The sequence below is a fragment of the Cynoglossus semilaevis genome, chromosome 11 (assembly GCF_000523025.1).
Source record: "Cynoglossus semilaevis isolate Cse_v1.0 chromosome 11, Cse_v1.0, whole genome shotgun sequence".
Taxonomy (NCBI): Eukaryota; Metazoa; Chordata; class Actinopteri; order Pleuronectiformes; family Cynoglossidae; genus Cynoglossus; species Cynoglossus semilaevis.
In genome coordinates this window covers 11,912,497-11,929,972 of record NC_024317.1, presented here as the reverse complement: position 1 = coordinate 11,929,972, position 17,476 = coordinate 11,912,497, and the positions used below count along the sequence as shown (strand labels likewise).

The following is a 17,476-nucleotide window of genomic DNA, read 5'->3' as shown; positions in this document are numbered from 1 at the left end:
TATATATATATATATATATGTATGAATCCATACTGTTAAAAAAAAGATGGCACGTCCTGTGCAACTTCTCTTGGCTAAACAAACTTTCGCCGCTTCACGGCCTCCAACCAGGCACTGATGTGTACACCAGTGTTACCTGTATGCCAGATATTGGGCAACATGTATTTGATAAAGATATTTGATAAAAACCTTCGACTTGATGGTCATTAGAGAAATATAAAGATGGTCACGATGTTCCTCTTTTCATTTGTTCAGCTAATGGAGGCCTGCTAAAGGAACACGTTAGCTGTCCAATGTGTTTACCTAGCAGGACGTTGTTTTCCACTTGTTCCTGTTTAAATAAAGATGTAAATGAAAAAGGATAGTCTGCCGGGCCATTTGGGCTTTTTAGTTCATTAGTGTTCTGTGCGCTGCGACTAAATCTCAGAGCACTTAGCAGGTGGGATTGAACATGGAAGTAATACAAAAAGCTCATTCGGGCAAATACGATACAGATTAAAGATGTTTTGTTTGTGGAAGCTCAATAACCCAATGTGTTTTAACAAGTACACGATGTAGGCAGATTTGTGTGTGTTTGTGCTTGGGCGCGCACTCTGTGCAGCCCTTGTTATTCTCGTGCCAGGCAGATTTGTTGCATAGCAACAGGAACTTTTTGAGGTCAGGAAACATTTCACCAGTGGAATGTGTCAAACACAGGAACAGTGAAAATGGAGCAGGAAGAACATGTTCTGAACATGGCCCTCAATTTTCATTACCGTCCTGAGTGAACGTTCTTTCTGTAAATGAACGTGAACCCATTTTCACCTGTTCTCACACTCATACATGTATAACAGATATTCACGGGCTGCTCTGTCCTACATTTTCACACAGTGCCTTCAGTAGCAATCAAGGGTTAAGTGTCTTGTCCAGGGACTTATTGGCAAGTAGACTTTTGTCATGACGTGTTTGACCTTTTGTTGAGAGATGACATGTTCTATATTTTGTGTTAGATGTTGATGTTGTTGACATTTGCCGTGACCTGTGAGGGTCACCATGGATTACCATTAACATACACTAACATTTTAACTGACCCTCTGGTGTTCCAACTTTACTTTGGTGGACCATCTCTGTGTGTGATGTCCCCATGTTGTCAGCCTTCATCTTATTCAAGGTCAAAGAAGATCTGTCCTGCTGTCAGCACTCAGCATTTTCTCTGCCTTCTCCTCCTTCATTGGTTCTCTTCTTCTTCTCCTTCTACTCCTCCTCCTCCTTCACTTGTCCTTTCCCTCTTCTGGCAGTCTTTCAGCAAATTGTGCACTCTGATTAATTGGCTGAAAACACAGTCCTTGAAATGTTCTCACTATGTTAAAGAAGCTAATTTTAGGAAGAATCTGAAGTTTGAAAGAGCTCGGATGTTTATTCATGGCCAGTGGAGACGTTTAAACTGAGTCACATTATCATTTCCACACTGATGAATCTGCTTGTTAATACCTATGGAAATGCTGGTTCTCTTAGGTCAGAGGTTAACCACATAGGGCAGTGGTTCCTAAACCTCCTCTGCTGGGCCCCCTGTTGGTTTCTAAGAAAGTTTTCACGCCCCCCCATCCAAAAAAACTTTTGTTTTCAGAATCATTCATTTCACACATTTTATATGTAGCTGTTTCAACTTGGGTCAATTGGAAGGAGTGAGATTTTGTGTGTTTGGAGGAATGGGGGCCAGGGGCGCACCGCTTCTCCAAGCAGATCAAACGTGACGAGAACAAAAACGAGAACGGGAATTAAAAATAACGCCCTCGCCTTTTCAGATAATCATTTTCCACCCCCTTCAACCAGTCCGTTGTTTTACCATTCTCTTGTTGAACATATAGAGCATTGAACAATATGCTTCATTCGCACCCCCCTCTTTGGGAACCTCTGATCTAGGTTTTAATTTTGCTATTGTAACCAGTGTTTAAACCTTTTTAAACAATCAACATTTTTGCCACGACTGCTACAGCGTCAACTGCTGACGTCTATCAAAGGTTTAGCTCAACAAACAGAAAAAGACTTTAGAAATCGACTTTTTGAGTCCTGATCCTAATCGAATAACATAATTGTGACAGCGGTGGTAAATGGGAAATGAACAAACTGAACAAACATTGCGATTAGCCTTAAGTCAAACTGCTTATGCAGTGCAAGCAGTGTTCGAGGTAAATATATGTATTGCTCCCAACCACTGGACAGGAGAGATCATAACCAGAAAGTCCACATACATGTTGGAAGTTACCAAGAGTAAGACAGCTGACAATGTTGTCAGCCTGGTAGATGAAGCTGTTCCTCTGTCAGCTACGGCAGGTATGGATGTTTCCGAACTTTCTTGCACATGATGGCGTAAACGTGTAAGCAGTATGATGGGCATGTTGTGTGAATTTTATGCTTACTGAGTGGTGTTAATACAAAAGGAGACTGCAGTAACCTTTATTATAGACAAAACGTTATACCAGGAATGTCAAAACATGATTGTTTTCAATAAGGTTATCACTGTGTAGATGAAAATCACTGTGTAGATGAAAATCCACATTCCTGAATACAGTTTGACAGATTTTTTTCTGTATTTCATTCTGGAACAGAAAAACAAATAGATAGATGCTCAGTGTCCCAGGGTCTAATCCAAAAAATGGAATTATGAAAATGAAAAATCTTCAAGGAAAAAATATGCAAAAAATTTCAAAAAGTTCAAAATTCTACATTTTACTCTTGGTGGATTTCAGTCATTACTGTGGCTCTTGACTACAACTCAGTCAAACAAGCAAAATAATGACAATTTTATTTTTCAATTTTTCACGAACACAATTATCCGCTTACTGTACACGTGAGACCGAAGTACTGCTTTTGATTTTTTTTTTTTACTAGGTCAGTTTTTGTTAAAGTAAAAAAAGCAGCTTATTATAGCTTATTCTGTTATTTTGCTATTTTAATTTAATTAATTAATATTATATTTCTGGGTTGTTTTACCAATTTTATAACAATAATAAAAAATGTTTTTGTTGATTAATATTATTTTATATTATCACCATATTTGTTTATATTGGTATTTTTAATTCAATTAATTAATAGTATATTTTTAAGTTCAAATGAATTTGTTTGTTTGTTTTTATGGGGATAAATGCAATCGAGATACGAGTGGATCGACACACGAGTGCTGTGGTNATACGAGTGGATCGACACACGAGTGCTTGAAGCGCCGCCGTATTGGTATTGGTATTGGTTGACATTTTGTTCTCGTGGGAACACTTTGCTGGGCCCCTCAGTGTTAAGGGACTAAGGGGACATTACATATAATTGAAGTGGCCACACATAGACACAGAAACCTCTGTGTCCATGTGTGTGCACAAACACAAACACAGCAACTTTTTATACAGCACTCAAGAGATCACGCAAGGCTCACGCAATTAATAAGGCTAATGGTTATTGGCTGGTGGCTAGTAACCAGGATATGAGCTGTGTGATTGACCCGAGGTGAACATGGCTCTTTATGAGATAACGGATTCCTTCAGGGTGGAAGTGGAGCTTTTGTGGGCTGGAGGGAGGCTTTTTATACAGAGGAGAGTTATGCTAATGTGGCTAAAAGGCCTCGTTACTCTGACTGTCATTTAATTAAGAAGGATGGCAAGAATTCTTCTCTTAAGAGTTTTTTGTTCATGTTTTATGTAGGAATTGTTTTTGATGAGATTGCCATGGCAACACTAGTGATATAGTTGTTGTCTGTAAGGCTTTACTAGATATGTACAGCAGAGCAATTTGCAGTAAAATTCCCATTTTGTAGATTAATTTGTGTATCTGCCGGCTCCAGATCTGGTCTATTTATGTCCTCTGTACTTGGTAATTGTATTCTTGGATAAAGCAGGAGTATTTACTACCTTTTTTTTTTTTAATCAGGACTCTTCGAAAAATTGGCATAGCTGCAGATCTTACCTTCAGTTAAATTTATCTCCCGACAAATGGGAATTGGACTACACTTTCATTAAACATAGAGGAGAGTGCAGCGAGAATGTTGTCTACAGTTATTTAATTTTTAGGTCCAATATATTGGCATTGTTCAGTGGCTTTAGGAGCAATGTTATATAGAAGAGGTTACAGTGGTGTCAGGTTAAAGCTGGTCCAAATGATGAAAAAAAATGTATTGAAAATTGCTCCAAATACACAAATGTCATAATGCAAACCTACATGGAAAATGTTAAATATATATTTTACACCTACAAACAGAATATATTATATATACTCTATATACATAATATGTTGGGGTAATGATTGAATATATCTAGCTGTAGGCTACACTCATGATTCCATTCTTACTGTATGTGGTCACTACTACACACTATAGAAATATATTTTCTCGGTGCAATGGGTCGAGTGCTGCTTAGGAGCACTTAGGAGAGATGTTGCCTCTTAGCTACCACCAAGCGACTGAGCCCTTGAGGCGTGTTCACGTACGCGACTGCGCAGTGGAAGAAGAACTGCGAGGTAGAAACGAACGGCAACAGGAAACACGTGAGGCGTGTATGCGCTCACGGAGGTGTGAAAGGGTGTTGTGTACGCACACCAAGATGCGCTCAGCTACAATGAAACAGTGCTTGTGATGTTATCAAAGTATATGGGGGAAGGGAGGCGTACCGTGTGGTCTACTCCAGACAAAGGACTTTGTCGGAGTTTTCCTGATCCCAATACTGATAACGTTACAAGTTAACACTGAAATATTGGCGGTGTATAAGTGTTTATGACACCGAGTCAGGAGGTTCGAAGAGGAGATAGTGCATGCTATAGCCTATCTATTTAAAGGTAGTCGGGTTCCACTGTGTGCAGAGAGTCCTCTTGGTTCCGAAAGTCCACTTCGAGGGGAAAGGTCTCTCCCCTAACTGGGATTCGATGTTGCCCAGGAGGTGAACCCTGGGGTTCCACACCAATGACAGAGACATTGCCTTTGGGCCATAGTGTCACCACCGTTCTAATTCAATAGAAACCAAGCCATAACCAGGTCAAAAGACTTCTTTTCAGCAGTAAATCTGAGGTTGTTGGCTCAATAACTAGTGGTTGCCGTTATTAAATAATATTTATGAAGCACTGTTTGCTCCCCGTAAAGTGAAAGGATTAGTACTTGTAATTAGATTTTTTTCTCTTTTCCTAATGAGTAGCATCGTGGAAGAATCGTCCCCCTAGATCACATAGGTGTCCCATGGGCCAAATGCAGCCCGCTGAGTCGTTTTGTGTGGCCCACGGGAGCATGAAGTGTTTAATTAATTACCTTATAATAAAATCTATGCCGCTGAGTTTTTTTAACTTGATGAATTAAATTAATTTCATCACACAGAGCAACGTACAAAATTTGTGACTTGAATAAATAATAATCAATTGCGGAAACGTATTAATACGTTATGGAGTAGTCACAGCTATACAGTCGTACTCTAACGGGCCGGTTTTAAATGGAACACTGTATAAATCAGGGGTCCACAACTCCCAGTTTGCTGACCAGTACCAGTTCCTTCAACAGGAACTGTATTGCCGATGTGGCCGGCTGGTTAAAATGACTTTGACACCCTTGGTCTAGATCAGGGGTGTCACACTCCTATAAATCAGGGGTCCACAACTCCCAGTTTGCTGACCAGTACCAGTTCATAGGTTCTTTGGTACCAGCCCGCAGTGGGACACAGTGAAAAAATAAAAAAAAATCTTATTTGCTTAATTCAAAAATTTTTTGGTCCTTTGGTACCAGGCCGCAGTGGGAAAAAATTTGCTTCATTCAAAAAAAAAAAAATTCCATTTACTTACTATATTTGAAAATAACAGAATAGAGTCTGGTATAGATGTAGCTCCTCCATAACAGACCAATACATGTATCTGCAATTGATTATTATTTATTCAAGCTACAAATATTGTTCATTGTTGTGTCATAAAAAAAACCTTTTAATTTCATAGGTTGATAAACTCTGCTGCATGGACTTTATTAAATGCTTTTGAAGCTCCCGCGGGCCACACAAAATGGCTTGGCGGGCCGCATTTGGCCCCCGGGCCTTGAGTTTGACACGTATGGTCTAGATGATTTCTCCCTCTTCCCTTATAAATGCTGTCGCCGAAGTTGTTATCCTTGACTTCCTGTCATTGAATGTTGAATAGTTTAATGCATTGTTTCCCAACTGTTGACACCAGTATGAGACCATTTTATTAGTAAGGTCAAAGGGGAAACTCCAGTTACTGTATGTGCCACTGGGGGTCCTTTAGAAGAGGCTTGGCTTTTACCAGTGGTCCTCACAGCCCTGTCTGCCTCTGATGCTATTGTCCTCTTGTGCTCTTTCTCCCAGGTTTTGGTGCACTGCAGCCCTGAATCCTTTCAAAAGTGCATTAATATTCAGGGCCTGTTTCTGAACCTCATCACTGCTCTCCCTCATATACCCTCTCTCCCTCACTCACTTGCTCTCTCTCCATGTCTCTCTCCCCCCCTTCCCTTGCATAAAATACAGTTGAGGGCATTATTTACTCTTATAAAGAGTGAAGTAAAAAAAAAAAAAAAAAACCAAACACCAACCCAGATCACCTCATGGCCTTAATTATGGCCCTTTGTGTTTAACAGGTCAATCAGTAGCACCAACAGTTTCTAGTAGTCGTTAGTTACCATTCTTGGCTGATTGAAAGGCAACTTCGATGTAACTCCAGCGTCCGTGTCCGTGCAGGACGTGTCAGTTGTATTTTACAGACTTTCTGCTGAGCAAAGTGTGTCCAGCTGTTACCGCAGCTGGACACGGACACTGTTGGAACCTCTTTGCTTGTGGTCGGGACAGAATATCCATTTTATTCTTTATACATCTTCTTTATACACCCAGTGATTCAAAAGCTTGTCAGCCAGCACAAAGAGGTGACATTTGTCCTCGATAGTATGCAGTAAAACCTGAGTACGATATGTCACTACATGCCTTGCACGGTATCATCTGTCCAGACCGGATTTGCTGAGCTCGGGTCTGTACACGTCCAGATGGGAATAGAGTCTGAGAAAGCTGCCTTCACATGATACCACAAATGATACAGTAGGACAGAAATATATACTAAACTGTACAAATGGATAAAAACCAGAAGATCGTTTTAACGATATAGCCTAACTGTCTGAGGGCATTTTGTTGAAGGAATTAAGAATATTCCCCCCCGCCACTATTAGTTATAGCAAATGGATAAAGTATAATATTAAATAAAGTACCATATTTTTCTGACCATAAGGCATTATAAGGCTCCATATCAATGAACAGGCCTATCTTAATACATAAGGCGCACCGGGTTATAAGGCGCATTAAGCGAAACAACAACAGTCAGCGGAACAACCAAGCATGCCCGCATCCCTCTCGTCAATATCCGAGTCGGTCTCGTTGCTGTTAATTAACTGTTCGGTGATGATTCCGGCCGTCGTGAAACATTTGAGACTGATACCTTAGCCCAGGCATCCACGATCCGTTAGCACATAGCGGCGTAACTCGCCCGGCGAATGTTTGTTCTGGACGGTCTGACGCTGTTCTGTGCAGTTGTGTGCCATCATGTGTGCTGCGCTGTGTGCTTTGGCTTTATAAAATCGGTTCTAGTATTAGTAGTAATCGCAACCAAAAGTAATACATAAGGCACACCGGGTTATAAGGCGCCCTGTCGATTTTTGAGAAAATTAAAGGCTTTTAAGTGCGCCCGTATAGTCCGAAAAATACGGTATAGTAAATCTAACCATGTGTTTTCTTTCAAAAGAATGTCCATATGGAGAATCAGCCTCGGGCTTGTCACATTTGTTTGAAATAATTAAAAAAAAACAAAGGTGCGTGAAGGGGCTGACATAATAAACGTATAGAAGCAACTCAACTTGTAGAGTATCGTATATGTAGAGAAAGAGAGAGAGAGAGAGAGAGGGAGAGAGGGAGGGAGGGAGGGAGGGAGGTAAGTGTTACACATGACATGATCCTCACCTCTCCTTGTCCTCCTCCTCCCCCTCCTCCCTCTCCTCCCCTGCTCTCCCAGCAGGCTGTGACAAGATGAGATGTGGTCTAGTGATGTGACGGCAGCATGACAAAGCTGTTATCCCCTCTCCTGTGAAGGCTGACTTACTAGATATCCAGATGTCTCTGCGGGGCAGAACAGCTGTATGTATGTGGTAGTACTGCAGGTGTGCTACACCACAACTTTGTGTATGTGTTCTATACACATCTCCGTCGCGTTCTGACCATCAATTTGCTCTATCTCAAGAAATTCATTTTATATGAATGTACCATATTTCTTCGCCTTCCGCTCCTTTCATATTTTACCCCGTCACTTTCTCCTTTTTTTTTTCCGTTCCATTCCTGAAATGAGGTCACCCTTGTCTCTGACCTTAAAAGACGTAAAAGAGTCCATCGGAAGCTTCCAGAAAATTAGACCAACTTTCCGCTTTCATTTCTATCACTATTCTTTCTTCGCAGCCTCAAATTAGTCAGGGGAAAAAGAAAAGTCTTGTTCAATCAAGAACAGCCTTTGTGCCATGCAGCAGTGCCCACACACACACACACACTCTCTCACACACACACCCACCCACACCCACACCCCTGCTGACTGCCGACATGGTACAGGCTGTGCATTAAGACAGCCCCAACTGAGGCAGACACGGTGAGAGAGCAGTCTCCACACACACACACACACACGCACGCACATACACACGCACGAACACCTACACTTACTCAGTCACACACACATACACACATTTATGCATCCAAAAGCCACTGTTGTGGTCGGTGCTGTGCTGCCTGCACCTCCGCAGTATCACTGTCAGGTGTGAGGATTTCCACATCATGGTGATGATGATGATGGTGGTGGCAGTGGTGTTGATAACCTTGCGGCCATGTAAGTATAACTTGTCCTTGTTTGCGATGCCGTCAGATGATCGGCATTTTCTGGCTCTCTCTCATTGATCCTGATCATTATGAAGTCATTTGCATGTCAAATGTCATTTGTAAATATGATATATTGTATGTTACTCACAGACATGTGTTTGGGAAAAGTCTGGAGGCAAAAAAAAAAACAAAAAAGACAAATGTGGGCTTTGGCATAATATTTGTTTTCTATCCATCCTGTTACCTAACAGTCACAGCAGCCGGCTGTGCTGCTGTAACCCCATCGCGTGGTGTCTGTGTGTTTGCCGGATCGCCGTCTTCACTGCATTAGCTCACTCAATGATTAGGCATGATGGCTGAATTAATAACGGACATTATCACCTCTAGCCCCTTAATCCGTTGGCAGTTTTTTTTTTTTCTCACCGGCTGCACTGCTGGCTCCGTGATCTCATCTGTTCGGCACTGACAGCATCACTGACTTGCACCAATTTGCTCTCAACGAATCATTTCAGCCCCCCGAAAGCCGAGTAATTCGAGTGTTTAGTCACTACGTGGTTTGATCAGTCATTTGTGCGTTGATTCACTCAGTCATACGGCAACACCGTTTCACAGTCTGTCGTGGCTAATTCATCACGGTCCAGTCGGGGGGAGACGGTGTGACCTCGTCGCCCGGTTTTTTTTTCGTCTTCTGGTTTTGTTTTTGTGCATGTGTCACAAGTAGATGGAAAATAGGACTGATCTTTACCAAACAAAACCGCTGTTTGCTATGTACATCAGTGATTAACATGGATGATCCGTCAAGTAAATAGAGTATATATGGACAAATGTATAACTAACACTACTAACAGTTTGCTTTTTTTTGCTGCTCAGCCTGTTTTCTCTTGCCTGTAGGTAGTTACAAAGCAAATGTCTGGTGAAATAGTCCCATCTCTCTTGTTGAGCCTAAGTATGCGTGCACCCTACCGCAGCAACATCATCTTCAGTGTACAGACACGTGTACCACCATGCTTTTCCGCCCTGGTGTTTGCTTCGTCATCCATGCCGCTGTGTAGCATGAGGCGTCAGAGACCTTGGTCCAGTACAAAGGATCCATGTATTGTGACACTGTGGTGGGATTGATTGCAGTTGGCTGAGCTACCGTGAGCTAATTGTTTATTGATCTGTCCATTTTTTTTACTGCTCAGATGGACAATTAAAAGTATACACAGCCAACAGACATTTAACAACACAACATTGTAGTGTATTGTAAGAATTAAAAGTATACACAGCCAACAGACATTCAACAACACAAGATTGTAGTGTTGTATTGTAAGGGACATTTTAGGAGCAATACAGCCCCCTGCTGTTTTCTATATCATACTAGTTGAGGGGTTTGGGGGCTTTTAATGCCATGCTTTCAACTAGTGAAATTAAAGATGCATTCATAATACAATTTTTTTTTTTAATTTTTTTAACTAATTATTTTTTTTATTCCAAATTTAAGCTTATACTACTTCAAACTTTAATATCTTTTCTCATTTCTTTTCATTTTCCATCTCTTCCTTCCCTTAACTTCCCTGTCCTGTTCTTTTCTCCCCTCCCCTCTCATGTCCTCCTCTTAACTTCTGTCTCCCCTCCCCTCTTCTTTTCCCCTTTCCTTTCCCTCATCTCCTTTCTTTCCCTAGTCTCCCCTCGTCTCCTCTCCTCTCATCTCATTCTTCTCTCTTCTCTTCTTCACTGTTATGTCATGACGTGAGTGTTTAGTCCAGTTTTATATATGCACATACGTTACAATACAGTAAAATATGATCTCTGTGTCTGTATTTCTAGTCCTTGTTACTTCTCGTTCTCGGTGGAAAAACATTTAGCCTTTCCTAACTACACCTGACTCTGAAGTCATTTCCTGAAGTAATGACACATTCACATCGTCATAGTTGTAGCTCCCGATCCTCAACACTTGGTAGCACCATCAGACAGATTGTGTTCAGCGACCAGGTACTTTCAGTAGAGTACCCACTGAGTATACTGGTCCTATCATGCTCCATGAATGTCCTCCTGAATGAAGACAGGATGAAGGCAGTATCACATAATAATGTACTGGATGGAAAGAGGCGTGTTAATGGTAGAGGAACGCTAACCTGAAGAAAAAAAAAAAAGAAGAAATCTCTGAACTGTCAGGAGCAACCTGCTGCACTGACTCTTATGTTGGTACTGTACAAGCAGGATTAGAGGGAAAAAGGAAGTCTTTGGGGCAAATAACCTTATCGTGACTCACTGTTTAATAACACTTGCAATATTGAATTTATATGTTTATTTTGCTCTAATAGTCTTCATTAGGGGATAATATTTAGCACACCTTACTTTACCATATATATATATATATATATATATAACGTGTATGTTTATATATAAGTATATTATATGTTTATATATGTTTATATGTATATATATGTGTATATATATGTATATATGTCTATATATGTATATATGTGTATATATGTATATATGTATATATGTGTGTGTGTTATATCATAATGTGGGCTTGTAACGTTTTTTCTAATTGTATTCTTATTATCATACAGAGTTCCCTCTCCGATCGCGGTAGTTGCGTCCCAAGACTCTCTATCATCCAATCCAGCTCCTTCCAGAACTTCTCCTTTTCTTCCAACTCACAGCCCACCTGTGGGGCATAACCACTAACAACATTAATCATCTCTCCTTCTATTTCTACCTTCACACTGTTATCAACCCTCCCTAGACTGTGTTACTGGCAACGCAGAGCTATGATGTATGAGCCAATCAGCATGAGGAACAGAAGAGCATGCTCAATTAGCCAGTAGTCCACCGAGTACACATTGTATTAGCCAATAGTATGCCGTGTACGATCTCGGCTAGGTAAACAAAGCTACCAGCAATCGTTCGCAAATGCGCTTATCTCAATTTCAAAATGAGAATCCACGTTTTTAAAGCTACAAACATTACTATGTATAAATATCTTATAATGTCTTTTAGTTTGTTGTTTCCTATATTTTTAGCAAGGTCAAAGAAATAAGAAACAATTTGCTCACTAAATATGCTCGTGATAGTGTTTAGTGGGTTTTAGAAGAGATGAAACAAAAACTGGAGTCACTTGTTTTTAATTAACAGGAAGGGACTCTTTATTGATCGGTACAAGTGTTAAAGAAACTATTATTCACTGGGAGAACAGCAGCAGCAGGAGGCAGCGGGCAGGTGTTAAAAAAAATCCAGCCCAGGCAGGAGAAGCGTTGACATCTGTGTTCCAGCCAAAAATGGTGTGTGTGTGTGTGTGTGTGTGTGCTGCAGCGAGAAAAAAGAGTGCTGCAGTGGCGCGCACACACACACACACACACACACACACATTTAGCGACATCACCTTCTTTTCAGGAGAGCATAATTAGTGCTGTACAGTAGAGAATCTCAGATGGAACTAAGGCTGAATAATTTGACCGTGTTCCTTCGTTTGATTTTAAGTAAGTCATCTCACAGCTGAGGCCCTTCATCACCACTTCTCACTTTCTCACTTATCCGTCTCACTCTGCTGTGGACACGCAGTAAGTCGCACAGCGCCAACTGCTTTTCATCCAAAGCCTCTGGTGCGTTATGGCTTATCCTCATCACACACACACACTAAGGTTGGACGCTATCTCCATATTTAATAATGTAACGATGCATTTCCAAACACTGTATAACACGGGACAATATAGCTGCTATTGATATAGTTCATTTGATGTTAAAATGACAACACTCTTCATTATTTATCCTCTCCCCGTGTCCCTCTCTCGGCTCCGCCTGCCCCACTTTTACGCACATTTCTATGAGGTTAGGCTTGACCAGTGCCCCCCAGTGGCCACAAGCTATAAATACAAGCAAATTTCACAGTCCATTCCACAACATTTTGTCATTGTCATGTCTTGTTTTGTTTTTTTGAAGACCATATTAATTACTAGCATTGTTAAGTTTAAAAAAAAAAAGTCTAAAAATTAGGTATACCGTGACTGTTCATACAGGCACGAGAAACTAGATTCATGATTCAGGATTATTTTTAAAATTATTCGGTACTTGGTAATTCATTATTTGTGTATTTTTGCTTGATGCTGAATTTAAATAAGAAATATCAAGGCATTTAGATCAGTATCCAATCGAAAATGGAATTGAATATGAGAGTCTTAAATAAACTTAAATTAAAATTCTTGCCCGAAACCAAGGCCGAAAAACAGAAACACTGAAAACACTATCTATGACTGCGTACTAATCCTCAAAAAAAATCAAGTTTTAAAGAAGAATTTTGAATTTTCTGTGACTCTGACAATTAACGTATGTGTACTTTTGTCATGCAGGAAAGAGAAAGAGGAAAAAATGTGTTTTTTATTCAAGGAGCATATTATTTTATTTTATTATATTGCAGAATTGAAACCAATATGCAACAATTCTTTTAAGGAAACTCAGGAAAATCGATATGACGACATGAGTTTTAATCTATATGGCCCAGCCCTAACACACGGACAGATGCGTCTTTTTAGTACGTGTGTGGTCTCTCCCTCCTCCCTCCTCATTTGCATTAGCTGCTGCTTCGGTCCCCGTGAGTGCATTTGTTTCCAAAATAACCCTTTTTCTTCATTAGACACTCTCTGCTGCGCTTAGTTAGCAGCTGCTCTCAATCCAATTAGAAAGCACTGATGGCGCCTGAAAGGAGAGCACTGTGGTACTGTTACATAACAAGTCACTTTTGAGGCAGTGTGTCTTTGCCTGCTCTGATTTTGTATTTATTGAGTAACGCAGTATTGCACTGCGTTTCCAAGAACGACCCACAGGTGAAGGGAATTCCCTGCATCCCCCTGGAATAAACACACGGTCAACTGCAGGAACCTTTGAGTTGAAATCAACACCTATCAGTATGTTTTTGGGTAACACCATGATCAAGTTCTAACAAATTCAGAATCCCATTTTCCTGTGCACTATATTTGTCGCAGACAGGGGGAGTTGTGTGCCCTGCCCGTGGATGTGATTATATCGCTTCAGCTCGTTCCTCAGCTCTGCCTCACTGTGCTCAAGGACACTTTGGGCAGACAGACTCACCGAAAATGCAAATGACTTTAGGTCGGAGGAAACCGCCAATTAAAGAATGACTTCAGAAAAACACTGAGCAGGAGAAGGAAAATTGGCAAATTAGAACTCGTAATACGAGCGGGAACGGCCCAGCGTTGACATATGAACAGGGAACTCTGATTCTCTACTTAACTTTTTTATGTCCAAACTTGTTTTCTCACCACCGGGATAAATCTTGTTGTTAGTGATTGTGCAAAAACTAAATTGTGCTGCCAAACCCGGGATGTAAGAGACACACCAATATAAATAGAATGGCTAGATGGGATTAGAATCTAATGACTGCAGCATGGAACATTCACTGTTCACGGACTCTATTTATTTACTCACTTATTTCTCTAAAGTAAACCCATCTGTTTGTCAAACATTCATGATATCACACCGTGTCCCTCTGTAATGTTGGGCCTGCTCCAAAGCTGTTGATTATTTGAAAAGCTGAACTTTTTTTGTGCAGTATTTGATCATATGGTACTCATTATTCACTGTCAGGCAGTGGTAAACTCTCCATCAGTTGTGCAGACGGGACGGCTTTAGGTTCACACTAGTGGTTAGTTGGCGCTCCGCTGTGCTAATAACTTATGCCGCTGTTTACACCGGCAGTGCTAACAGCTAATGGCAGTGTCGACTTTCGGTGATGAATAAAGTCCTATCCTCTCCTATTTCCAAAACAGACAGCTAATGCTACTTCTGGCTTAAATCAGGTCAGCAGGCAGGCACATCGGAGGGCCAGTTTGACGGACCTTTACTTAGTAATAAGGTTGCTCAAATTATGTATTATTGGACCATATTATTGCGAAAGGTTCCGGGACCTGTGAGAGCTGCAGCAGTGAGTAACAGACTTTTACAAAATAAAAGCACCGGCGAGCAACCGACATTTACAATAAGAAAAAAAAATCTGATTCATGTTAAAGAAATTGTCATCGTTAATTAATTAATGATATAATACGATAATAACGCCTAAGAAAGTTGCCCAGCTGTAATATATAATATACAAAGGTCCCATCAGTTACTCGCTGCTGTCCTGAGTATAATCTCTGGGATTGTTTCAGTTCAGATAGTAACATTCTAAAATAAATTATTCTTTTTTGGATCATTTTTGTTCCAAGACATAGATTGAAATTTATATTCCCGTTTTCTTGATCCCCTTTCGGAAAAATTCCTGTCCAGGCTCAGTGCACGTTCTCAGGGATTAGTGGCTGTGGTGGCAGACTCTCACTTGCAGATGGTCCATCTGGTACAGAAGAGAATTACCTGTGTGCTGTAGTTCCTCTCCTCCGCCTGCCACTTGATTAACCATGCAAACACACAAGTAAACACACAAACACACATTTCCTGGGAGAACATTTGTTTGCTTTCATTTGACGCATTTCGAGGGCCTGGCGGGCACAGATGTCTGCCTTGGCGTTCGGAGCATACCGCCAACTTTGATTGGACCTGATCAGCAGGCGAAGGAGGGGGGGCCTTAAGTTAGAATACAACACAGACCAAGATTTTGTCATGGTCCGTTTTTTTTTTTTTTTACTTCTGTTGTTGAAGAATCTGAGACACCGGCTGTTTCTCTCTTTTGAAAAGTTACAGATGTTGCTCACAATTTTAGCAGAATCTAAAACGGATGACCTTTTGTTTCCTGTACTGGTCCCATCTGTATTGTCCTCTTTTGACATTTGTGTCTGGACACTTGCTGGCTATTTTGAGCAGCCCATACTCTAGGGGAGGGCGATACGGACTAAAAGTAATACCTCAATATTTTTTTTGCGGAATGGCAATACTCGACATGTATACCGATATTTTTTTCTATGACATCATATTAGATTCTTTTTTTTCAAACCCTTTAAAAACAAACAAATTCTTAGAAATAAGTTTAAGCCACATACCACAGGCACGTTTATCAACAGGTCAGATTTTGTAGAATTAGGTGAAATTGTCGTAAAAGGGCAACAGTTGTACAAGGTAGCTATGAAAGTAAATACATTAATATATATATAAATACATATATCAAAGCAGTTCATTTCTTCATATTTCAGTGTTTCAGTGATGAGAGAAAAAATTGGTTTACATTTTAGATTTTTTTTTCGTGCATAAAAAAAAAAATTCCCTGAAATTGCTAATGTATTAATTGACATCATACAAGGAACTCTCAATTATAGAGCCATATAAAAATATTAGTTGGTAAATTTTTAGATAACCAGTGATGTAAATCGTCCCACAATGCATTGGAGTACATACAGAATATACTGAAAGTGATGTGACCTCTGTTTTGAACCAATCACCAAAGTGAACAGTGGGCAGCTTTAAGACTCAAACCTAAAGCCTTGCGGACCCAAGTCTGCTTCCTTAACCACTAAGCCACCGCTGTGTTTTTGTTACAAAAGGAACAGCTATTGTTTTCAAATCCAAAACACTTACCGTATTTTCCAAACTATAAGCCGCACTATTTTTCATCCTTTGGCTGGGTTTGCGACTTGTAGTCCGGTGCGATTTATATATAAAAATGCTTATTTTCCCACTGACAGCCCCTAGAGGGCGCTCTGTTCTAGGAAAACAGCAAAGGGATATATTTCATTAGGAACCTTGAATCTTTTTTTTTTTTTGGCTTTGGGTGCAATAAGAAATTGTCTTTTTTTTTGGTCTCTTATTTGGGGCAAAAAATAGAGTTGAAGTTTTGATCTGTGCTATCTGACCTGATATTTTTCAGAAGTGGAAGTTTACGTGTTTTTTTTCTTCTTCTTTATTTCACATTACAGCCCAATAGTGATCTGTATCCTTTCTTGCTGCAGCTCTGTTGCTAGGCAACAACAGCAGTGAGGGTGGGACAAGGCTGTGACGTGTTAGGGAAATCCTTTATAGACCAGACCATATCAATTAGTGGTCCCTGTTTGGTTCCTATAAACGAGTCAGATCCTAGATACGGACCAAGGTACTATAGAATACACATTTACAGAGATTTTTACTCTTTTTCTAAGCGAGCAAGGAAAAAAAAGACCTTTGACCTTTATGACCTTGAAGTTAAAAAAAGCAATTCGACCACATCATCTACGTGCTGTAACTCAGAACAACTCATATGAACTGGCTGCAGACACTAAGTCACATTAATCACATATTACCTGTTTGTGTTACGTCTCTCTCCGCTCTTGGCTGAGTCTAGCTCGCCCAGACGAGACACTGGTAGCTGTGCATGTGTTTTAGTTGTTTTTTTTTTTTAATAAGGAAGAAGGCGAGACAACAGGCAGAAGGACTGTGTCAACAAGCAGTTTTTGAATCCAGGAGGCGCCTTAGCATAAAATGAGAGCGAACTAGTGGTGAGATGGCAGCTCCCTGTAGCCCATCCTCCCTGTGACAGTGCATCCTTACGCGCTGCCTCTCTGCTCTGTCGTCAGTGCAGCCCCAGCCTCCCACACGCGCACAACTCCTCTCTACTCTGCACCAGAAAGGAGCATCCTCTTCTCTATGCCCTCCCTCTCCTTTCTCTCTCTTTTTTTTTTTTTTTTTTTAACCCCCCCCTCCCTTCCTCCAAATGCAGGTAGTCCCCC

The 17,476-nt window shown here is 40.6% G+C and overlaps 1 protein-coding gene across 10 annotated transcripts in view; it reads left to right on the top strand.

The window, feature by feature from the left end:
- The window catches only part of atp2b2 (ATPase plasma membrane Ca2+ transporting 2), a 97,272-nt gene that overhangs the window by 20,461 nt on the left and 59,335 nt on the right, over positions 1-17,476 (top strand). The window contains exon 1 of one of the 10 annotated variants that reach the window (XM_008320582.3): positions 8,518-8,853. The exons of the other annotated variants lie outside the window; for them this stretch is intronic. The gene's annotated coding sequence lies outside the window, so the exon portion shown is untranslated. Of the gene's footprint in view, positions 1-8,517; positions 8,854-17,476 lie in introns of those variants that run through there. 10 annotated transcript variants of the gene reach the window in all.